The 26,250-nt window shown below is 35.0% G+C and overlaps 1 long non-coding RNA gene and 1 pseudogene across 6 annotated transcripts in view; both read left to right on the top strand.

Annotated features, from left to right (window-relative positions):
- LOC144333303 (uncharacterized) overlaps positions 1 to 11,597 on the top strand; it is an 81,195-nt gene extending 69,598 nt beyond the window's left edge. For 3 of the 6 annotated variants that reach the window (XR_013401856.1, XR_013401855.1, XR_013401850.1), the window contains 2 exons: positions 4,627 to 4,736; positions 11,404 to 11,597. This is a non-coding gene — a long non-coding RNA (uncharacterized LOC144333303). Of the gene's footprint in view, positions 1 to 4,626; positions 7,596 to 11,403 lie in introns of those variants that run through there. The other 3 variants (XR_013401853.1, XR_013401854.1, XR_013401851.1) reach the window with 2 other exon arrangements.
- Positions 11,598 to 16,641: 5,044 nt separating this feature from the next.
- LOC100426266 (E3 ubiquitin-protein ligase RNF14 pseudogene) lies at positions 16,642 to 17,899 on the top strand (annotated as a pseudogene).
- The last annotated feature ends 8,351 nt before the right edge of the window (positions 17,900 to 26,250 follow it).

The raw sequence follows: 26,250 nt of genomic DNA, 5'->3' as shown, positions 1-26,250 counted from the left end.
CCAACTCTGAATTTTTAAAGTGATTCTACCCAAAGTTGGAGAAAACCTTTACCTGTAACTATATCTACATACCAGAGAAAATGAATGCACAAAGCTTACTGTAGAGTTTGACATTGATCATAAAGTCCCCTTGGTAATCTCTGGATATTTAATAAAATGTAGTATCCTTCAAAGTCAAATATGATATTGTTGACATAAATGTATCAACATGTTCTTGCAATAGATAGCACATAATATCTACTATGTTTTAGAAGTCACAAGAATGGTTTGGTACTGATTTTTGCACATATTTTATCTTGGTCCCACTTGAATTGAAAGGTTCTCATTTTCAAATTTTCAATTATAACTAAGGAGATAGGAAGAAGTCACAGAATAGATCTTTTGTCCTAAGTCCAGGCATGTTTGTTGTCAGTTATTGGGCTGTTGGTTGGAAAATTTAAGCCTGTAAAGGGAAAGGGGTGGAGGTGAGTCAAATGAGGCTAGGATATTTTTCACATCTGAAACTCTATGACCCTCCTTATGGCTGGTTAAAAGAATGGTAGCTAAAGGAAAAGAAATACCATTTCTGTTGAAAGTCTGAAAAGTCATTCTGAGTTTACTTAGTCATCAATGCTTCATTCACATTAGCTTTTGTTTGTTTGTGTATTTGTCTGTTTTCACACTGCTATAAAGACATACTCAGGACTGGGTAAATTATAAAGCAAAGAGGTTTAATTGACTCACAGTTTTGCATGACTGGGGAGACCTCAGGAAATATGATCATAGTGGAAGGGAAAGCAGGCCCATCTTACATGGTGGCAAGTGAGAGACAGCCAGCAAGAATAGGGAAAACTGCCTAATAAAACCATCAGATCTTGTAAGAACTCTTTCACTATCACAAGAACAGCAGGTGGGAAATCACCCCCATGATCCAATTATCTCCTGCCCTCTACACGTGGAGGTTACAATTCGAGATGAGATTTGAGTAGGGACACGAGAGCCAAACCATATCATTTGCTTTGGTTTGTTTGTTTTTTGGTTCCTTTTGGGAATCATATTTACATGTGAGATTAAACAGAGTCAGGTTATGCTTGCAGTGCTTAAAGTTCTTACTTTGACAGCAGCTCAGCCTCTGCTACGTTAGATGGGAGCCAGGAAGGACAGGAATAAAGAGGATATCCAAGGTTGGGTGGCTTTCTTTGTAAGTGTTCTTAGAGTATAAGGGGTGAATATGATAACCAAACATCCTTGGGGGAAATAGAGATATAAGAAAGGGTCACAAATTGTGAGGGAAAACTTTGAACTTTAACCATTTGATAGTTATGCCTAGAGATGATCCTGTTTTCTATTTGTAACTTTTCCAATTAAGTAATAGATAAAACCTGCAAACTTGAGGTCACACATTTTTTTAAACTTGAGAGCTTTTAACATATTTTAAAGATTTCACTGTAAAATTGTTTTATAAATTGCCACTCAATTAGCATTTGACTTATTTAATTAATACAACAAAGGAAGAAAAGTATTTAATTAATACAACATACATCTCAGATTCTTATGTAGTTTTTTGAAAGGTAAAAACAGACCTCTTTATTTCTGGGTAATCTAATTTAAAAATCAGTAATTAAGAGTTGATATTTTAAAGAATAAGTTAAAGCATTAAGTTAAATTATCTCTATTTTCAGATGGTATGATTATGTGACAAAAAATCAATAAACTATGTAAAAATTACTATAATCAATAGTGTAATAAAATTGCAGCATTAAAACTGACATACAAAATTGAATAAACATATATATATATATAGAGAGAGAGATTATTTGAAATAATAATAAAATTGAAGACCCAATTTGTGCTTAAAAACAAACACACAGACACACCTATACATAAGCTCAGCATGAAATGTCTACAGCCTTCGTAAAGAAAACTATAACACACACTATTGGAAGATCCAAAGGTACAGTTGAACAATCAGAAAAGATAAGTTTTGGACAGTAAAATTTGACATAACACAGATATCAGTTATTTCTAAGTTAATTAATACATTTAATACACTCCCAATAAAAATGCCACCAGTTTTTTTTTTTTTTTTCTGGAACTAGAAAAGTTGTCTATAAAGTTGATTTGGAAAAAAAAGAAGCAAGAATAGACATAAGAACCTTTAAAAAAAACATAAAAAGGTAGACTAATCCTGAAATATATTAAAATATCCTATGAAACCTATAAATTAAAATAATATAACATTATAGCAAAGGTTGAAAGAAAAACTAGACCCAAATACATATGCAAATATAGTGTAAAATAATCTTAGTGGGGGAAAGAACTTATTTAAATAAATTAGTGTTGGCATAAGTAGATGGCAATAGAGAGAGAGAAAATTGGTCTTATTCTCCTTACTGCATACTAGGACAAATTCCAAATGTGCCAGAGAGTTGAGTTAAATCAAAGAAGTACTGAAACAAATCATAGGTGCAACCCTATATCCTAGGCATAAGAGAAACTCTCATAACTATAACTCAAAATACAAGAGTGGTAAGGAAAAATATTAATAATTTGACAGCATATAAATTCAAGATAATAACATCAAAAAACTTTTCATGGCAAAAACAAGGAAACACTATGAAAGTGAAAATGACAAAATGAGGAAAGTATTTGCAATGTATATCAAAGACAAAGTTTAATAGTATGAGTATACAAAGAGTTTATAACAATGGAGAAGAAAAACATTCTATAAATCCTATAGAAAAATGGCAAGAGATTTAAGTAAAGATAGAAAAAAATTAAAATGGCTCTTAACTATTTACAGAGGTATTCAGCATCATTGGTAAAGGGTTCAGCAATTTAAAGCTACACTTAGATCCCTTTTCTCATTTAGGAGATTGGCCAAAATTCAAAAGTTTGACAGCATCCCTGCTAGCTGGATGAGGCATGCTCATACATTGTTGGTTGGAATGAAGAAATGTACAATTTCAAGCAGAGGGCAAGTGGGCAATATCTATTAGTTGGCACAGAAATCTTACTTTTAGGAACCTATTTTGAATAAAGTGGAGGGAAAAACAAGATGACATTTGCAGAGACTACTCATTGCAGCAAAAGGCTTAGAAAACCCCAAGTGCCCATCGTAAGAGGACTGGTTGAATGCTATGTTACAACCACATGATGGAGTAATATGTAGTGGTAAAGAGAAGTTGGAAAGATTATTATATACTACTATGAAGTCATCTCTGGAACTAATAGATTAAAGGAGAGACTTGAGAGACATAGCCACCCATTGCACTGTATCGATCTTATTTGTGAGTTGACAAACTTCTTCTGCAAAGAGCCAGATGGGTAAATATTTTAGGCTTTCTGGGTTGGTCCTACAGTTTCTGTCAGAACTACTCATTTCTGCCCTTATAAGGCAAAAACAACCATGGATAGCCGAATGAACTGCATTCCAAGACATCTGTACTTAACAAAAATGAGAGACAGCCAGATTTGGCCTGAAGGCTACAGTTTGCAGGTACCTGTCAAACTGTATTCAAAAAGTATCTAAAATGACTTGAACACTGATTGGATGGAAGAACAGGGACAGGATAATGACAGTTAACTCTTCTATTTCGAAAGGAGAACAATGAGATGCACAGAGCAGTTACTGGTCCATAGATATTCTGAAATCCTATTAAGCAAGATTCTTCTACTGGATGGGACACACGGGGGTGGGGGCGGATTGTTCAAGTTCACAGCCTAGTCGCCTAGTCTCTGTTCTTGTAAGTAGATTTTCAGTCCATTGTATTCTATGATTTTTAGCCCCATTTTCTGGGAGTTCCTACGTTTTTCATGATTATCTTTGGCCACATTTGAAAATCCTCTCCTTGCCCTCCCCTCACCCCCAGCAGCTTCTGAGCCTGCTTCCTTTCTGTGTTGAATTGTCTACTGTTGACTTAGCACCTGGGCTCCTGTCTAAGATTAGGAACTACATTTCTCAGAATCTTCTCTGTATGGTTGTGAGATGGAGTTGGTCCATTAAAAGAAATTTTATGAGATTGGAAGGTAGATAAGAGTAGAGGACATCATTCTTGGGAGGTTATGGTCATCAGGCATCATCTGCAGAGGTGCCTGGTGAGTCTCTGGTTGTAATTCTACTGCTCCAGCTCATCTTGATGGCTGGCCACGATGACCAACAGCTGCCTCAAGCCCACCTGAGCTTGGCTTGTGGATCCACTGAGGCTTACACAAGACTCTCCCTGAGCTCCTTCTTTGCCAGGTTCTCCAGTTTCTCTTTGGCAGTATCACACTGCTCCCATGCCAGCCCGTCAAGATAAAATCGTTAGTGACAGTTTCTCAACTTCGATGTCCAATCCCTTCACTTTCCCAACTCCACTAATGTTTGCATAAACTCTAATTCCCATATTAAATCCATTATTCCTTTTTATTTTGTTTTTTTTTGTTGTTGTTTCTCTGTACTTCAATGGATGCTCTCCTTATTCCTTTTAATACATATAGTGGCTCTGGTTTCCTGACTTAACCTCAAATGATATACTACTCACAGAAAGTTCAGGACCAAGACTTACTTTATGTCTCAGTCATTATTTAGTCCAGACTGGATGATCTTTTGAGTACAACTCTCTCAAAAACTTACATGACCTTTTTCTATTTTATTTTATTTAGTTCCCGTACCAATACCTACATCAAGAATTCTTCTTGATACATGCTCCTTGTCCTAATATTAATTCTGGACATTGTAAGCCGATGAGATTTTCACAGAAGACACATCCTTGGTATGTTCTCCCTCTGCCGTTTGTCTAACTGAAAGGATATTTGTTGATTTCTTAATTGGTTCAGAAGTTTCACAATAGGTTTTATGGTCACATGCTTGATTTTTTCTTTCCCATGAAACTTCTTTTCATATTGGCCTTTGTCACCCAAAGCTTTCTCTTTGGGTTTAATGTTTTACCAGTTGGAGATGAAAAACAGTTGCATCCTTCAAAACTGAAAGGCCCACAAATTTCTGTGCTCTCTTTATTTCCTTTGACTCTTATTTACAAGCCATCAGACCTTTTCTGAGTTCATTTCTTTGCAGTACCTTACCAAATGCAGCCAATAGCAACAAAAGCATGGTCCTAACATTATGTCTCTCAATCTCTCCACTTAAAACCATAAGCTCATTTGGTACATTATCTTTCTTCCTGGTTATTCCAATTTGCCACTACATGGTAAGGGTAATGTCTTTCCACTGTAAACAAGTTTCCTGGTTATCCACTGTCCAGCAGTGAAGCTAATGCCATGTATTTCAGGTTTTGTGTTATGATAACACTCGTTTTGGGGATCAATTTCTATACCAGTAAGTTTAGGCTGTAGAGTATAAGTTTAGGCTGTAGAGTGTTAAGCCAGATCTTAGTTGCTTACAAAGACAAGGATTCATTTCTCATTCACATTACAGCTGGCTTATCAAAGGTCAGCTGAAGCTTTGTTCTACATCTCTGCTTGTGATCAAGGTTGAGGAAGCAGTATCAATGGGAAATGTGTATAGCCTCATCATAGAGAGAACAGAGCATGGCATAACCATACAGTGGTACCCAAATCTTCCTCTTCCAGTGGTCCAGGTCATTTCCAAGTGTATTTCATTGATTAAAAAAGTCCTGGGTTCACCATGGCAGGGACACACAATCCTCCTGCAGGGAGGTATACCTCAATATATATATGCCTGAAGTCAGCAGGGCAGGGTTGTATAATGCATTCACAGGGAGGTCACTTCTGGTCAGATAACTATGCCTGATACTCCATAAGGTGAAAGTGTAACCTCCCAAGTGTAGGGGCAGATAATATTTTGACTAACAACACAATCAATTTTATTTCAACATGTTTCATAAGCAACTTGATAACAGAGTCAGTTTTATGCCTGTGCTCTAACTATATTTGAACTGACCTACTGGAACCCAAATTCCATGATGCCAGAGTCTACCGTTTGTCCAATTAAAAACATGCTTCCTGTGATTAAATATTAATTAAATTGAAAAAATGTATATATGTGTCTTTTGAAAACAATAGTTCATTCAAGGAATTCTATTATTAGTAACTCCTGCTTAGTGATTAAAATGTTAATATTAAATTTTTTTCTGAAAAATATTTGTCTACAGAATATAACAGGAAACTGACTTTCAAAACAAATTTTCTAGTCATTATTTGAAAAAGAAAATTTCAAAATTCAAGATATGCAATTGCCTGAAGGTATAGACTTAGAAATTTAACATTTAAAAACATTTTCTTCATTCTCTAATTATATTTCATAACTGTACAAATTCTTGGCTATTCTACTATTACTTGTGGATTTGCTTAAAAGAAAGCTCTTTAGTGTTTAGTCAAACAATAGATAAAACTTTTAGCATGAAACATTATTTTATGGTAGAATCAGCAAATCAGCAAGCTGAACTATTAATATATTCTCTTATTTACTGAAACATTTGTTTGGTATTTGTCATTTTTGTATAAGGCAATACACTAATTTGTGATGAGCTTTTAATTATATATTATTTGTAAAATTAATTTTTCCTATGTAGCAAATTTTAAAATAACCAGAGTAAGCCGTAAAAATAAGCCTATGTCAAAAGTTGAAGGTCAAGTTAGTATGATCTAGTAGAAAGAATTGTGCCTTTGAGTGAAGTAGATTGAATAACTGATGCAAAGTTTTCCTTAGCTCTGGTAAAAAGAACTGTGCCTTTGAGTGAAGTAGATTGAATAACTGATGCAAAGTTTGCCTTAACTCTGGTAAAAAGAACTGTGCCTTTGAGTGAAGTTGATTGAATAACTGATGCAAAGTTTTCCTTAGCTCTGGTAAAACAATCAATTCATTCCTTTGCTATGGCTTCATTTTAGCCAGAGTGTGCTTCCTGCCTCCTTGACTTGGGTTTGGCCACATGACTTGCTTAAGCCAAAGGGAAATTAGCAAATATAATGTAATCAGAGTCTTGAAAATTTTTATGAGTGGTTGGGCTTGCTTCCCTCTGCACTGTGCTTCTGCAGTGCCAGAAGATTATGCTCTAGGTGCCTCTAGCATGAGTTCCAGTATGAGATGTGCAAGAGGAGCTGCCCCAGCCCAGTCTCAGGTACTTGAACCCAAAATATATGCTCTTTGTTGAATGCCACTGAGTTTTTGTGGTTGTATGTCATATGGTAAGAGCTAACTGACACGAGAACTGGAGACCTAATTTAGTCTCATCTCTGCCTAGGTACATGATGATGTTGACAGGATCCCCAGCCCTTCTATGTCCAGTCTCTCAATCTACTACTTGAGGATAATAACACCTCTATCATAGCCTGGTTTTGAGAATAAATTAAGACAATACTATAGATGTGAAAGTGCTTTGAATAACTGTAAGATGTTCCTAAAAGTCCTAAAAGATATTTGGTTTTGAGGAGGGTGAGAGAGAGAGAGAGAATCAAAGAGAGAGAGAGAGAAATTATATGACCCAACTCTAGGTCATAAAAGAGATGGCCTACATTTGTTGTTTGGCCTAACAAGCTGGGAGAAGTTGAATAATAATCTGTGATCCATCACTGAAAAATGCTTCCTTACAAAACATTGTTACTCAGACTTATTTGATGAGAATCCTTTCAGGTGTTCGTTAAAAAGGGGAGGGGAGAAGAGGGAAAAAAAGGAAAGAAAAAAGATACACAAACTTCTCTCTCCTAGATATTTTGATACAGGAAATATGGATATGGGTTGGGATGTAGAAATTTGTGTGTTAGGAAGTGGCCCATGTGACCTTTTAGGATTAGGCGGATTTGGGAAATATTATGCACATAAAATATCCTGTAAATAAAAAAATAAAAATGCAGATGATTATGAATAAACTAATGTTTGATTAAAAGATGATCAGATTCTAACATTTGAAAACAGAAAAAAACACCTCTGATTATTAAAAGACTTAGGAAGATAAAAAAGTTACTAGCATAATATTACGGTAGATTGTGGTACTAAAAACTCCTAATAATTCTTTTAATTTGTTTTTACTTTTTCAAAAATAACCTTGACATCAGAGAATGTATATGAACACTAAAAACTAGAAATGGTATTAATGAAGTGGCAGAGTTTTATCTGACTTATTGCAGACCTCCCTTTACATTTGTGAAGTCTGCAGCAAGGTAAAAAAATGGAGGCCTGCATGCCATATGTCTAATATTTAAATGTGATAAATCATACTAAAAGCTATTACGTAACATATATTTTATCTTCCAATTGTTTCTGATATAACTTTTATGGCACGTATAAAACCAAATTAAAAGATATGTGAATTACATCTACGGTTTTTACATAACTAAAAATTGGTAAAATACCAAAGACATCTGAATTTAAGTATCAAGATATCCAAATCTTGTGTTAGTTTAAAAAGTATTAAATGCAGATATACATAAATCTTATATATTTATCTCATAAAATTTAAGTTTATTTTCTCCATTTCAACAAAATAAATTATGTTGTCATGATGAAATTTTTTCATAATCAAGGATATCATATAATGACCTAAAGGAATAAAAAGTAAAATTAAATAATTACTCAAAGCATATAAAACTTAAATATGTTTTTGTTTAAAAATGTATATTAAGTAAAAAAGTCTATATTAAATATAAAAATAAGAAATAAAATTATTTTCATGTTTTCAAAAACTTATCTTTTAAAATATTCAAGATATGCACTAAAGCTTATAAGCAGAAGACCAATTAAAAGTAAGGAAATCAAAATATCCACTAAAATTAAGATTGATGATTAATTTTTGAAAATTTAATTACATCTTACTAAAAATTTTTATAAAAATAAAATTATTTGCAAATGTAACATTCAATGTTTATTTAATTGCCAATATAAAAGAAGTTATATCTAGACTAACATATATATGTTTTTAAAAGTAATATCAACTATTTATTATTTCAACATGTTCCTCATCTGCAGTGTGTGATTTTTATAAATTTTTATGCAAACCATGAGCACTACTAGATTCATGAAATGAAACAGGAAGAAAAAAATACTGGGAAATAATGTTTTGGGCAGGAATCTATTGCATTTATGCTGAGAACATTTTAGCAAGTACATTAATTTGTCTGTTATCTAAGTACTTCTACCACTTGATTCCTGACTGCACTGGTGTCTTTGTTTTGTGGTGCTACAACAGAATATTACAGACAGGGTAATTTATTTAATAAAGAACAGCAATTTATACTCTCACAGTGCTGGAGGCTGGGAAATCTAAGATCAAGGTGCTAGCATCTGGTTAAGGCTTTCTTGCTGTGTCCCCACATGGCAGATGAGCAGAAGAAAGTGAACCTACTCCCTCAAACCCTTTTTATAGTGGCACTAATCAATTCACATTCCAAAAGGCCCCGTTTCCCAACACTTTTGCTTTGGAGATTGTTTCCAATACATGAACTTTGGAGGAACACATTCAGTCCACAGCAACTGGGAGTCAGCTTCTGACTCCGATACTGGAATTAGTGCAGTCTTCATACATTCACCACATAAGGGCACAGTTGATTTTGTAGGGCAAGAGGTGTGGAATAGCAATTACCTGGAAACTGAACAGTACAGGGTTCTAGTGACATGATGCCAGCATCAAGGACAGGGTCTTGAGTGGCAAAGGCACATATGTGCTTTTTAATAGATATGCTTGTGTGTGTGTGTGTGTGTGTATGTATATTTGTGTGTGTGTGTATGTGTGTGTATGTGTATGTGTGTGTGTGTGTGTGTGTGTGAGAGAGGGAGAGAGAGAGAGAGAGTTAGGAATTTGTGAAGCCCCCTTAAGTATGAAACCCAGGAAGAAGCCTGAACTCTTTGAGGGTGTGTGTAAAATGGCAAGGTTGTTGATAACATTAGTTCCCATTTTGAAGGAACAAGATGGTGAGTTGTGACTAGCAAATGTTGAGCATGCCAGGGTTAACTGGCCTGAACCATCACTTACATCTTTGAGTCTCAAAAAATGTATACAATTTAAAGGGCTCCCCTTTCCTTTCCTTAACTAGCAACCACCCCTACTCTGAGGTGCACAGTTCCACATTGCTTTATGCCCTGTAGTGCCTTCTGTGATTATTCCAGGCTTACCAATGTCTATTTGAACTTAAATCTAATTACTGAAAAAACTCGCTGAAACTGGAAGACCTAACAAAATGTTTTTGTATTAGGCCTTGAAGTCCTAGGGATTGGTTTAAATTCATTATGGATTAGAGATGGGAAGGAAGCACCTTTTTTTCTGGAGAAGATTTCCACAGCATATGGCAGATTTTGTTTCTTGGCCTAGATAGATTCTTATTACTTAATTCTGCTGATCCTTCTGATAGTTTTAATGGAGCCATAACCCACTTGGCTAGATTTTAAGCATTATCTGCCTTTCCAAGTGAGCTTATAATGTTAAGGACAGTCCCGGAACACCCCAGATCAAATACACCAAAGGAAAAGAAAAGAGACTTGGGGGATACTTTCACACTGCAAGATGATGACATATACCCCTGGTTAATCAAATTCTAGCTAATCATAAATACCAAGGTGATTTGAACAAATGAATTGCTTCAGCATACTGAAACTCTGATTTAAATTCTCAGGGCTCCATAATTTCAAAATCAATAAACACTTATTATTGTTTCTATTTGTACTGCTGAATAAATCACTGTGTAATTTTACCTCTTAATTCTTAAATGTGTAATATAAAAGTATTGATTTTAATAGTTTTTGTACTACTAAAAGGGTATGTAATTCATATATACACAACTCTTTGGCATGGTGCCTAAGGCAGTGAAATTGTTGCTGTGAATAATGTGTAAAAACCTTTTATTAAAAATATTTTATTGAGGCATAACCATCATAAAGAAGTGTGTACAAATTATAAGTTTACAACTTGCTGGGTTTTTGCAAAGTGAATACACCTGTATTGCCTGTCTCTGGACTAAGAAATAGAATATACCAGCACCCTAGGCACTAGCCACTGAAAAAAATAACCATAATCTGACTTCTAACATCATTGATTAGTTTTGCATAGTATTGAACTTTACATAAGTTGACAGCCACAGTAGAAGCATCTTTGTTCCTGCTTTCAATCATCCATGTACTTTGAGTTTAACAATAATTTGTTCATTCTCATTGCTATTTAATGTGCCTCTGTATGAATGTGCCACAGTGTTCGTATCCATTGTTCTGTTGATGAACATTTGTTTCCAGGTTCTGGCTATGATGAATAATGGTGCTATAAACATTCTTATACATGTCTATTGATGTACACACATATACATGCATTGGTGTGAGCTACTGGATCATAAATTATGCCTGTGTTCAGCTTTAGTTCATCATGCTGAGCTAGTTCCTAAAATAATTGCATCAGCTTACACTTATAATAGCAATGCCTACTGGTTTACTTCCTCACCCACTTTGCCAACACTTGTTTTTTTCCATCTTTTTCATTTCAGCTCTTCCAGCAGGTGTGAAGTGGTATCTCACTGTGGCTAATTGGCATTATTTCTCTGGTGACTATGGATGTCATGCACATTTTCGTAAGTTTAATGGCCATCTAGATATCCCCTTCTGTGAAGAACCTGCTGAAGTCCTTGTGCATATTTCTATTAGAATGTGTCCTTTTTTAAATAAAAAATTGATCTGTACATTTTAAAATATCTGGATTTTTGTCTTTTATGTATAATTCAAATATTTTATCCCATCTTAATGGCCTTTTTAAATTACATTTTTTTGATAAACAGAAATTCTTAATTTTAATATAGTGTAATATATTCACTTTTATTTTATTAGTACTTTTTTTTGTCCTGTTTACGAAATCTGGCCAAGTGCGGTGGTTCACACCTGTAATCCCAGTACTTTGGGAGGCCGAGGCGGGCGGATCACGCGGTGAAGAGATCAAGACCATCCTGTCCAACATGGTGAAACCCCGTCTCTACTAAAAATACAAAAATTAGCTGGGTGTGGTGGCACGTGCCTGTAGTCCCAACTAGTCAGGCGGCTGAGGCAGGAGAATCTCTTGAACCTGGGACGCAGAGGTTGTAGTGAGCTGAGATCGCACCACTGCACTCCAGCCTGGTGACAGAGCAAGACTGTGTCTCAAAAAAAAAAAAAAAAAAAAAAAAACAAGAACAAAAAAACAACAAGACATCTTTGGATTTTCCAATATATTTCTAGAAGTACGTGTGAGATAACTTTACTTAAAATATTTTTTTCTTATTAAGTATGGGAAAAGGATGCTGTTGAATATTATTAATATCTTACATTTCTGTCTTATTTAAAGCAGTTGAAATTAATGTATGTGTTTACATTATTATATAAATATTTCTTGAAATGGTGCCTGAATAAGAACAGGGATGGTGAACTCAAGTAGCTTCATATCTAAGAGAATAAGTATATGTAAATAAGCATGCAAATAAAAAGAAATAATTGCCACAAACGGTGCAGATAAGGGAACATGGGATTTTTTTTTCTTTCTCTTTTTGGGTGGGTGACAGGAAAGTCTGCATGAAAGAGATGAAATTTTAATCAAGCCCTGAAGTATAGATAGAATTGGGCCTTGAGATAAAATGAAGGTGTTTTGGAGAGTGAAAATAGAATAAACAAATGATCAGAATTGAAACGGTGTGGTATACATGTAAACATAGAGGTAATTTAACCAGATAATTCATATGAAATATGACTAAAAAATTACTGGCCTTAATTATTGAAAAGCAAAAACAAGAGGAAATAGAGTCTAGATGCATTGCATGTCATTTTTTACAAAGTGGTTATATTAACACTTTTTAGTTGTATTAACAGAAACCAAATCTAGCCAGTTTATACCTAAAGCGCCTCAGGGAAAGTGGTTATTTCATGGAATCTAAGGGTAGGGAAGCAGATGGAATTCAGAACTAAAGGCTGGAGTTCCGTAGTGACCCAAGTAGTCTTCTCTCTACCGATTTATCTCCCTCTCAGGGCATGTCTGTTTTATTCTGCTCCTTTGCTATAGAATGGCTTCTTTGCTTCTCAGGCAAGATATTAGAAAATAGCTTCTAAAAGCTCTCCCCTAGTCAATATATCAGACAGATGTATCTGGAACCTGAAATTCCCTGGGAAAGGGGCTCGTTGACTCAGTTTCAGTCAAGGGCCCATTCCTGGTCCAATCAACTATAACAGGGCAGGGAATGGGAGGTATGTAGTAGGAGGCACCATATTTACTAATGTGATTTCTGGGAAACTCACCATTATAACCAAAGGGATCTGGAGGCCAAGGAGGAAGTTTTTTCTCAGAAAAGGGGAAAGTGGATTGTATAATCAATAGAAGACGGGTCATCTTAGAAAGCTATGATAATAGCTATTATTTATTAAGGATGTACAGCAGTCTTTTTTTAAAAAAAGTTTTTATTTTAAAATGATTATATATTTACAGAAGAATTGTGCAGATGAGAGAATGCCTGAATAGCTTTCATCCAACTTCCCCTAACATTAGTCTTTTATGTAACCATGATATATTTACTAAAACTAAGACTTAACATTGGCATACTATTATATTATATAAACTGCAGACTTTATTCAGGTTTCACAAGTTTTTCTACCGATGTCTTTTTTTCTGCTCCAGAAATAAATACAGGATATTAGATATTGCATTAGTCATCATGACATCACAGTCTCCTCTAATCAGTCTCTCTTTGTCTTTATTACTTCGACAGTTTTGAAGAGTACTGGTCAGGTGTTTGTAGAGGGTCCCTGAACTTGGGGTTTTCTAATGTTTTCTCATTATTTGACTGAGGTTCTGGGCAAGAAGAATATCATGAAGGTGAAACATTCCCTGATAGCATCATATCATGTTATCAGAGGTATGTGATATCAACACGACTACTACCAGTGATATAAGCTTTCTTCACTGAAAACTTACAAGGAATTTGTGAACAAATGTTAAAAACATCACAGTAATTGATAAATATTTTGAGCATAATATTTTAAGGCTAAGCAAATATACTCTTTCATTATAAAGATATATAGAGATATATAAAGAGTATATATATATCTATATGAAGAGTATATAAATATAAATATACTCTTTCCTTATAAAGATCCGCCCACAAATTTGCTAAAATGCTATTCATGAATGCTATTCATCTATGGATCCTGCCTACAGCCATCACAGGTTGAGTATCCCAAATATAAAATTCCAAAATCCAAAACTTTTTGAGCACTGACAACGCTAAAACAAAATGCTCATTGGAGCATGCTGAATTTTGACTTTTCAGATTTCGGATGCTCAACCAGTAAATAAAATAAAAATATTCCAAAATCAAAAAAATTCTGAAATACTTTTGGCTCCTAGCATTTCAGATAAGGGATACCCAGCCTGTATCACAGTATGTAATGGTGATATTATTTTTCCTTAATTTCCTTTCTGTTTCTTTAAAATTCTTTTCTAAAGAATATTCATTTATTTTTCCCATTTTACTTATGTATTTAATCATTTGTTTAGATCAATATGTACCGGATATTTAATTTTGGGTGGTCATAATCCAGTATTATCTCTATTTATTGTGTTAAAATTATTCCATCTTTGTCCATTTAAAAATATTTCAGGTTGGCTCTTATGTCCTTTGTTATGTATCCATCCTTTGTTTTGTTGTTGTTAAAGCGCTTTCTTTTTTCTAGCACTACAAGATGGTCCAGATTTCTCTGTATTTTTGCTGCCCTGGTCCTAGAATCAGCCATTTCTCTAGGGAGTTCTTATTCTTTTTATTGGGGAATAGTATTTAGTAATTAAGATATGGATATTAGATGTGCTGATTGATATTGGAATACCTGCTTCTAAGTCCTCTCTGCTCACAAAGCTAAGAAATATGTATATGTATATTAAGTCATGCATACATACATACATATCAGTAATTATTCCTAATCTATTTGCAAATATATTAAAGTAAACATGAGTTTATACTGATATCTCTGATTCTTAATTCAGTATCATGGGATTTATTTTAGCCTTTCCTCATCATTCCTTGGTAATTTTATGCTACAACAGTGACAAAAACTCATGCCAGGTGCTTTATCTATGATATAATATTAAATTGTCACAACTATGCTTTAAGTATGATCTCCATAACTGATGGAAAAGTTACAAACTTAGTAAGCTTTAGTCATTTGTCTAAGGCACAAAAAAAGTAAATGGTGCTTCATGGCAGTAGACCCAGCAGCAGGTCCACCTGTAAACATCATGGTGACCCTACCTTCCTCTAGACCCTGAAGATAGCCACACTCATCTGTGGACCCCAGTGGCAGCCCAGGCCAGCCACAAACCCCAATAGCAGGACTGACCCCTACAAATACCTGCAGCAGGCCCACCAAAGACACATATGCCTGTGAACACTGCCAGCCAACTGACTTGTGAACTGTGCCAGTTTATATACCTGGAATCTCTGACTGAGTTGACTGGCAAAGATCTTTCCCTGCTAACACCAGTTAGTAACAACTGGAAGAGATGACTGCTTCCTCAAGTGCATAGACATCAACAAAAGATTACACAAATCCTGAAAAATCAGGCAACCATGATACCATCAAAGAAACCCAATAGAACACTAGTAAATGACAATAAAGAAATAGAGATCTAAAAAAAATTTGACAAAGAATTAAAAATAGTAGACTTAAGGAAACTTAAGGAGCTACAAGAGAACATAGACAATGAAACTAAATCAGGAAAATAATACATGAACAAAAGGAGAAGTTCAACAAAGAAATAGAAACCATAAGAAAGAATCAAACTGAAATCCTGGAACTAAAGAATACAATGTCTGGCCTGAAAAATTAACTAGCAATCTTCATTCCACAGCAGGCTAAATCAAACAGAAGGACTCGGTGAATTCAAAGACAGTTCATTTGAAATTATACAGTCAGAGGAACAAAAATGAAAAAGAACAAAGAAGAGTGAAAAATCCTGTGGGAGTTATGGGACACCATCAAATGAAACAATATACCCATTATGGAAGTCCAAGAAGGAAAAGAAAAAGAGAAACGGGAAGAAATCTTATTTTTAAAAATAATGGGCCAGGCACGGTTGCTCACACCTGTAATCTCACCACTTTAGGAGGTGGGTGAATCCTGTGAGGTCAGGAGTTCGAGACCAGCCTGACTAACATGGTGAAACCCCATCTCTGCTGAAAATCCAAAAACTAACCAGGCATGGTGGCAGGGACCTATAATCCCAGCTACTTGGAAATCTCAGATGGGAGAATTGCTTGAACCAGGGAGGTGGAGGTTGCAGTGGGCTGAGATTGTGCCATTGCACTCCACCCTGAGAGACAGAGTGAGACTGTCTCAAAAAAAAAAAAAAATGACTAAAAATTTTCCAAATCTAGGTAAGAAAATAGACATTCTAATTTATGAAGCCCAAAGATTCCTAAATAGACTGAACCCGAAGAGGTATACTGGAGAAACATTATAATTAAGTTATAAAAGTCAGAATTTTAAAAACAGCAAGAGAAAAGAAACTTCTCACATAGAAGGGAACTTCTATCAGCAGACTTTGCAGCAGAAACGTTACAGGCCAGTATATCCACCTTCAGCAGTCTCAGCTCCACCAGCTGGAGAATAAATGGGATTTGCATGAACTCCACTCTGAACTGAAACAGAGATTGCAGTGTTAATATCCTTTTCTTCTGATCATTACTAACAGTTCCTCAGAAAATTAAATGTCAGAAGACAGAGAAGCACAGGAGGGTGAATTGTTGGCCCTGGAGATTATTTATGATGGAGATGAATTTAGAAAATAGAGTCTGTTCAAGGTAGAGAAACCAGGTTCTATTTGGATTTGCCACAGAATTTCAAGATATTTGTGAGCGCTATCTGCTCTATGCAAGCACTTAGACTTCCTATGGGAAGAACACCATGCCAGCATGGTCCTTTTTGCCTGGATGCAGTTTCTTAAGGAAGAGATCCTAGTGTACTTGAATATTGTCTCTCCTTTCGAGCTCACGGTGGGTTCTCAGAAAAAAGTATAGAGAATGACAGCTCAAGCCTCTCCTAACACAGAGCTAGATATTGGAGGAGCTGCTGGATCTAATGTAGACCAAGAGGAAATTGTGGATGAGAGAGCTGTGTGGATGTGGAATCACTGTCAAGTCTAATCCAGAAAATCTTGGACTTTGATCAAGCTCAGCACATAAAATACTTTAATAGTAAATTTTTCCTTTGCCATATCTGTTTCTGTGAGAAGCTGGGCAGTGAATGCATGTACTTCTTGGAGGGCAGGTATGTATACTGCAAAGCTTGTCTGAAGGACTACTTTGAACTCCAGATCAGAGATGGTCAGGTCCAATGCCTCAACTACCCAGAACCAAAGTGCCCTTCGATGGCCACTCCTGATCAGGTCAAAGAGCTAGTGGGACCAGAGTTATTTGCCTGTTATCATTGCCTTCTCCTCTAGTCTACTTTGGACCTGATGGCACTTGTGGTATACTGCCCCCGCTCATGCTGCCAGCTGCCTGTCATGCAGAATCCTGGCTGCACCATGGGCATCTGCTCCAGCTGCAATTTTGCCTTCTGTACCTTGGGCAAATTGACCTACCCTGGGGTCTCTCTATGTAAGGTGACTGCAGATAAATTAATAGACTTATGAAACAAATCCCTGAATGCAGATGAGGCCAATAAAAGATTTTTGTAACAAAGGTATCATAAGAGGGTGATTCAGAAGGCACTGGAAGAGATGGAAAGTAAGGAGGGGTTAGAAAAGAACTCAAAGAGCTGCCACATTGAGGAACTCCCATAGAGAAATTAGATGAATGTAATAAGATGACATGTACTGACTGTATGCAATATTTCTGTTGGATTTGCATGGGTTCTTTCTCTAGAGCAGACTCTTACAAACATTTCATTGATCCTACCTCACCATGTTTTAATGGGCTGTTTCACGCTATGGATGTTAATGGAGACATTTGGGAAGATGGGATTGAAGACTAGTTAATGACTGCTCAAGATATGGAAGTGGATTGGTTTTCCCTAATCTTTTGTCAAATACACAAAGTAAACTTGCAGGATATTTATGGCACTATTCATTCACCCTTCCTGTGTAGAAGATATGGAAGAACAAGTCTTATATTTTCATGTGGTACTACTGATGAAGGTGCATTCGTACATTTTTTAATGTAATATAAGTTGAGCAAAATTATAAGCTGAAGCTTCAGAAAATGAAACAACAGAATATTAGATATAATGTGTGCAAATCTCTGAATTGTTAAAAATTAAATATTTATTTTCTTCCCAAAGCTTTAGGTAGGAAAAGAGGGGTCAAGAGTTAAACTTAGAGACTATTTTTTGTCTCTGAGAAGCATCCCTCTAAGGCATTCTGTTGGAGGTCCCTCAGAACTACTCCTTACAACTGGCGTGGGTTGAAGGCTTATGAAAATTATACTGTGACTCTGATCTAATTTACTCCATCTTAGTCACATTCCTTCCAACCTAAATTTCGGCCAAGTCAGTTCTCTTTGGAGGGAGCCCTATACTCTGTAACTGACTGGATGGTCCAGTGTTATTTTCATATACTGCTTTTCAGAATGGAAATTTACAATACTTTAAAAATATTTTTAATACCACAAATACTGTGGGGCACTTGATATTTATTAGTGTTGTATATGATCCACTGGTTTCAGGCCAAATCTAGAATTTAGTGATACTGGCTCAGAAGAATTTAAGTTCTATTCAACCTTCCTGGGCATTAGAGTCTAGATTCAAAATGACTTGTCTTTACTACTTTTGTTCCACATTCCCTCTCTTTACCTTTGCCCTACCTTCTGTTTGTAAGGATAATTTTAATATTAATTCCAGCAACACCTGTTTTTATTTCCTCTGCTGGAATAGGAGAAAGCCTAATATATTCCCAAGTTGAAAGATCTTGAATTATCCACATTTCACACCGTACATGCCTATAGTGACAGTATACAAACTGTCTATTCCACTGTAGTTCCAGTCTTAACTTTCTGAATTCTTTTTAAATATCTTCTCTAACAAGCTATGGGAATTGGGCTTCCTATTTTTTTTTCTTTTTTTTTTTTTTTTTGCAATGGCAGTGTTTTGGGTGATAATTTTGGATTGATACCTATTCCTTTTTCTGGGTTTTCTTGGCTTTTTGAAAAATTGTCTTTTCTAATAGTTTGGTGGGTGGCTTGGTAGCAAAGTAAGATTTTTTGGAAAAGAGTACAGAAAAATTGAACTGCTGCTCGAGAATATATTCTTTCTTCCTACTTTGTCATTGGAAATTGAGGAATCCCTTTTAACTGTTTTAGGTGTGTATATCCAAAGAGTGAGCGAGGACTATGTTTCCGAATTGTCAAAGAGGATGCTTAAACTTAAAAATAAAAATAAATTTTAAAATCATGTTACTAAAAAGAAAGAAACATTACAGGTCAGGAAAGAATGGGATAATATATTCAGCATACTGAAAGGAAAAAAATCTGTATTATATTGCTGATGCTGAGTGTCTGTATTATACCCAACTAAACTGTCCTTTAAAAATGATGAAGAGTTAAAGACTTTCCCAAACTAACAAAAGCTAAAGGAGTTTGTCAGCACTAGATTAACAGTGAAATGAAAAAAAGAAGTTAAGCAGCACCACCAAGACATATGAAATTATAAATTTCACTGTAAAGGTCAATATAAAGATAAACACAGAATATTGTAATGTTGTAATGGTGACACATAACTTACTTTTAACACTATAATGAGTTAAAGGGTAACATTATTAAGAATTCCAGTAACAATAGAAATTTGTTAATGTAAACATAATATAAAAAAGAATATCTGACATCAATAACATAAAGTTGTGGGGGAGTAAAGTGTAAACTTCTGCATGCAATTGTAGTTAAAATGTTGTCAGCTTCAAGTAGACTGTCACAATTATAAAATGTTCAATTCAAACCTTATTGTAACCATAAGAAAAAACCTCCAGTAGATACATCAAAGATAAAGAGAAAAGAATCAAAATATATAACTGCAAAAGCCATCAAAACACAATAAAGATAACAAGAGAGGAAGAAAGGAAGAGGAGAACTATAAAAGAGTCAGAAAACAATTAACAAAATGTCAAGTTAATTGTAGTGTTCTTACCTATCACTAATTACTTTAAATTTAAAGGGCTAAACTCCCCTATCAAAAGACATAAATGGCTGAGTGGACTTAAAAAAACAGGTAATACCCAAATACACACTGTGTGCAAGAGACCCAGTTTAAGTTTAAGGACACACATAGACTAAAAGTGAAGGGGTGGCAAAAGATACTCCATGTAAAAAGTAACCAAAATAGAGCAGGAGTGGCTACATTTGTATCAGACAAAATACACTTTAAATCAAATAATTACACAAGAGATAAATAAGGTCATTAAATGATGATAAAGGGTCAATTTTATTAAAAAATAAACAATTATAAATATATATTCACCCAACATCAAAGACCCTAAGTATATAAGTATATAAAGCAAACATTTTGTAATCGAAAGAAGAAATGGAAACATAATACTAGTAAGTAATTTTTCTTTTTTTTTGTTTGTTTGTTTTTTGTTTTTTTTGAGGTGGAGTCTCGCTCTGTGGCCCAGGCTGGAGTGCAGTGGCTAGATCTCGGCTCACTGCAAGCTCCGCCTCCCGGGTTTACGCCATTCTACCTCAGCCTCCCAAGTAGCTGGGACTACAGGCGCCCGCCATCTCGCCCGGCTAGTTTTTTGTATTTTTTAGTACAGACGGGGTTTCACCGGGTTAGCCAGGATGGTCTCGATCTTCTAACCTCGTGATCCGCCCGTCTCGGCCTCCCAAAGTGCTGGGATTACAGGCTTGAGCCACCGCGCCCAGCCTTGTTTTTTTTTTTTTTTAGATGGAGTCTCACTCTGTTGCCAGGCTGGAGTGCAGTGGCATGATCTTGGCTCGCTGCAACCTCTGACTCCCTGGTTCAAACAATTCTCCTGCCTCAGCCTCTGAAGTAGCTGGGATTACAGGTACGTGCCACCATGTCCAGCTAATTTTTTTTTTTTTTTTTTTTTTTTTTTTTTTTGTATTTTCGGTAGAGATGGGTTTCACCATGTTGGCCAGGATGGTCTCGAACTCCTGACCTCGTGATCCGCCTGCCTCGGCCTCCCAAAGTACTGGGATTACAGGTGTGAGCCACTGAGCCTGGCCATAAGTAACTTTAATACCTCACTCTCAATAAAGGATAGATCATCCAGATAGAAAATCAATAAAACAGCAGAACTGAAGAATACTATAGGCTAAATGGACTTAACAGACATATATAGAACATTCTACTTAATATCAGCACAATATTCATTCTTCCCAAATACACATAAACATTCTCCAGCATAGAGTCCATGCTAGATCACAAAACAATTCTCAACAAATTCAATAAAATTAAAATCATCTAAAGTATTTTACCTGATCATAATGGAATGAAACTAGAACTCAATAATAGAAAGAAACTGGGAAAATTCACAAAAATGTGGAAATTAAACAACACATACTTAAATAACTATTGGGTCAAATAAAAATAAAAAAGGAAATTAAAAAATATCTTGAAACAAACAAAAACAAAACATACCCAAACTTTTGGGATATAGGCAAAGCAGTACTGAAAGGGAAGTTTATAGAAATAAACATATGCATTTAAAAAGAAGAAAGATCTCAAATTAACAAGGTAACTTTGGACCTCAAGAAACTAGAAAAAGAAAAAATGAAGCCCCAACTTAGCAGAAGAAAAGAAAAAAATAGAGTAGAAATAAATGAAATACAGAATAGGAAAACAATAGAAAAAAAATGACATTCTTTATTCTTTGAAAAGATAACGAAGATTAACAAACCTAGACTAAGGACAAAAGAGAAGATTCAAATAAAATCAGGAATGAAAGTAGCGATATTGCAATTGATGTCACCAAAATCAAAAGGATCACAGGGACTCTGACAATTATACATCAGCAGATTGAACAAACTAGAAGAAATGTATAATTCCTAGAAACATGCAACATACCAACACAGAATAAAGAAGAAATAGCACTTCTGAACAGATCAATAACAAAGACTTTGAAGCAGTAATAATAATAATAATAATAATAAAACTTTCAATAAATAAAAGCCCAGAACAAGATGGCTTCAGGGATAATTTTATCAGACATTTAAAGAAGAAGACATACCAATTTGTCATAAACTTATAAAAAAATAAAAGAACAAGAAACATTTCCAAATTCAGTTTTTGATGCATCATTCAGCTACCAAAGACACCACAAGAAAAGGAACTATAGGCTAATATCTTTTATAAAAATAGATGCAAAAATCTTCACAAAATACTAACAAACCAAATTCAACAGCACATTTAAAAGGATCATACACTATGACAAAGTAGGATTTATTTTTGGGATGCAACGATGGTTTACATTAACAGAATGAAGAGTAAAAATCACATTATAATCTGAATAGATTTAAGAAAAGCATTTGATAGAATTCAACACTCTTCCGTAATAAAAACTCAACATTTACATATAGAAGGAACTGACTTCAATACAATAAAGGTCATTTATGATTAGCCCACAGCTAACATCATACCAATGGTGAAAAGCTGAAAGCTTTCCCTCTAACATCCAGAACATGGTAAGGATGCCACGCTTGCCTCTCCTATTCACCATAATATTGGAAGTCCTAGCCATAGCAAATAGGCAAGACAAAGAAGTAAAAGACATCCAAGTGACAAAGGAAGAAGTAAAATTGTCCTGATTGCAAATGATGTCATCTTATTTGTAGAAAGCCTAAAGATGCCACAAAAATACTATAAGAATTGATAAATAGATTCAGTAAAGTTTCAGGACACAAAATCAACATGTAAAATTCAATTGCACTGTGATACACCAGCAAGGAATTTTCTGAAAAGGAAATTAAGAAAAAATTCTACTTACAATAGCGTCAAAAGAGGTAAAATACTTAGGAATAAACTTAACCCAGGAGGCAAAAGACTTTTTATTCTGAAAATTATAAAATATTGTGGAAAAAATTAAAAACATGAATTAATCGAAGGATGTTTGTGTTCATGAATTAGAAGAATTAATATTGTTAAAATCTGTATACTTTTCAAAATAATCTATACATTCAATGAAATATTTATTAAAATCCTGATGACAATTTTTGCAGGAATAGAAAAAAAAATTCTAAAGTTTATTTGGAACCAAAAAAGACCCTGAGTAGCCAGTGTAATTTTGAGAATAAAGAACAAAGTTGTTCATACTCTCTGATTTCATAATATATAATAAGCTACAGAAATAAATTCACTATGGTACTTACTGAAATGCAGCCATGTAGATAAATGAAACAGAATAGAGAGCCCAGAAACAAAACCATACACATAAAGTCAACTAATGTTTGATCATGGTCTCAAGAATACTTAATGGGGAAAAGATAGTCTCTTCAATAAATGGTATTAGGAAAACTGGATACCCACTGGCAAAAAGAATGACTTTAGATTCTTATCTCACACCATATACAAAAATCAACTCAAAATGATTTAAGGGCTTAAATGCAAATCCTGAAGCAAAACTCTTAGAAGAAAAGAGAGTAAAAGCTTCCAGACATTGGATTTGACAATGATTTCTTGGATATGACACCAAAAGCATAGGTAACAAAAGCAAGCATAGACAAGTGGGATTACATCAAACCAAGAAGCTTCTTCACAACGAAGAGAACACTCAACAGAAAGTAAAGACAACCTACTGAATGGGTGACAATATTTGGAAATCATCCATTTGATAAGGAGTTAATATCCAAAATATATGATTGAGCAGATATTTCACTAAAGAAGACATATAAATAGTCAACAAGTATATGCAAAGGTACTCAACATCACTAATTGTCAGGGGAATGCAAATCAAAACAATGGTATATCACCTGGCACCAGTTTAAAAGGCTATTATTTTTAAACCCGAGAGACAGCAAGTTTTGTCAAGGATGTAGGGAAAAGGGAACCCTGTACAGTGTTAGTGGGAATGTATTAATATATTATTAATGTAATAACTTGGTGCAGCCACTATTGAAAACAGTATGGAGTTTCCTAAAAAAGTAAAAATATAATTACCATATGATTCAGCAATCCTATTTCTGGGTATTTATTCAAAGAAATTGAAATCTGGATCTCAAAAATATATCTGCACTGTCATGTTCATTGCAGCATTACTCACAATAGCCAAGATATGGAAATACTCTAAATGTCCATAGACAAATGGAAGGATAAAGAAAATGTGGTATATTCATATAATGGAATATGATTAACCTTACCCAAGAAGGAAATCTTGCCATTGCGATATGAATGGATCTAAAAGACATTATGCTAAGTGGAATAAGCGGGCACAGGAGGGCAAGTACTGCATAAAAATACGTTTATGAGGAATCCAAAATAATAAAACTCATAGAACCAGAGAGTAGAATAGTGGTCATCTGAGGCTAGGAAGAGGGGAAAGGAAGAGGTGCCATTCAAAGGGTACAAAATTTTAGTTATGCAAGATAAGTAAGTTCTGGAGGTCTACTGTACAACACAGGGCCCATAGTTAGTTAACAATAATGTATAGTATACTTAAAAATTTGCTAAGAGGGTAGATCGTTTGTTAAGACCTCTTACCACAAAAGAAAAACCTTATAAATGATTAAAAATAAAAATAATAAAGATGGCAGGAGGAAATGTTGAGAAGTGATGAGTAAGTTTATAGCCTTGGTTGTGATGATGGTTTCAAGATTATACACTTATCTCTAAACTCATCAAGTTGTGTACATTAATTATGTGCAGTTTTTTGTATGCTAATCATCTCCAACAAAATGTTTAAAAAAGAAATGGGTTGAGCCCATGCATTGAAAAACAGTTACCTTAATGTCATACTGAAGTGTTGCTTATCATTGACTACACACTTAATAGAACTATCCTTGTGAAGATATTTTTAGAGCTGATCTTTTTTAAAAACAGATTGAGATACAACTTACATCTTACAACATCTACCCTTTTAGACTGTATAATTAAGTGCTTTTTAGTATATTCACAGTGCCTTGCAACCATCAACACTAATTTTTGGACATTTTAATCTTCCCTCCTAGCCAAAACCGCATAGCCATTAGCTTTCTCTTTTCCTTACTCATTAACCCCAGGCTATAGAAACCACTAATCTAGATACATCTCTGTATATGTACCATTTCAGGACATTTTGAATAAATGAAATAACATAATATGTGGTCTTTTGTGATTGACTTTTTACTTAGCATAATATTTCAAGATTCATACACATTATAGCATTAGTACTTATTTTCTTTTTAAGAAATTGACCATTTTTTAAGAACAGTTTTAGATTCACAGCAAAACTGAGCAGAAGGTACAGAGATATCTCATATGTCCCTCTGCCCCTGTACTTGTGTGGCCTCCTCCATTGCCAACATCCTCCATTGAGTGGTACATTTGCTGTAATTGATGAGGTTACACTGACACATCACCATCACCCAACGTCCATAGTTTAACTTAGGGTTTACTCTTGATGTTGTACATCCTATGAGCTTGGACAAATTTTTAATTACACATACCATACAGAGTATAATACTATAGTATGACACTATATTAACCCCCCGACTCCTGAAAACCATTGATCTTTTTACTATCTTCATAGTTTTGCCTTTTCCAGAATGTCATATCGTTGGAAACATACAGTATGTAGCCTTTTCAGATTGGCTTCTTTCACTTAGTAATATGCATTTGTATTTCCTCCCTTTTTATGGCCTGATAACTTAATTGTTTTTGACATTAAATAACAATTCATTGTGCCTGGACGTACCATAATTTATCCATTCACCTACTGAGGGACGTCTTACTTGCTTCCAAGTTTTGGCAATTAGGAATAAAGCTGCAATAAACATCCATGTATAGGTTTTTGTGTGGAAGTAAGTTTTCAGCTCCTTTGAATAGATACCAAGGAGTGCAATTGTGTGGCTGACTGCCATGGTTACTACTTGAGACCGCCACTATGACAGTTACTACTGTTACTACTTGAGACCGTCATTATGACACTGAATGAAGGGATGAACGTAGACATGAAAACTTAAGACAAAAGAAACTGTTTTAAAGGAAGGGGTCAGGAGAAGAAGAAGAGAGCTACCTGCTTCTAGTGAGCAAAGGCAGCACCCAAGCTTCAACAGCCCGTCGTATTTATTGGGGAGAAAGAGCAGGGGGAAGAGGTGATGATTGGTCAGCTGCTTAATTGATCACAGGATCATATTATTGGTAACAGGCTTCCTATGTGCGTACTCACAAGAAACACTCGTGCC

Source organism: Macaca mulatta, chromosome 12 (genome assembly GCF_049350105.2).
Source record: "Macaca mulatta isolate MMU2019108-1 chromosome 12, T2T-MMU8v2.0, whole genome shotgun sequence".
NCBI classification, from domain to species: Eukaryota; Metazoa; Chordata; class Mammalia; order Primates; family Cercopithecidae; genus Macaca; species Macaca mulatta.
The sequence above is the reverse complement of the archived record's forward strand: the minus strand, read 5'-3'. Positions and strand labels throughout refer to the sequence as shown.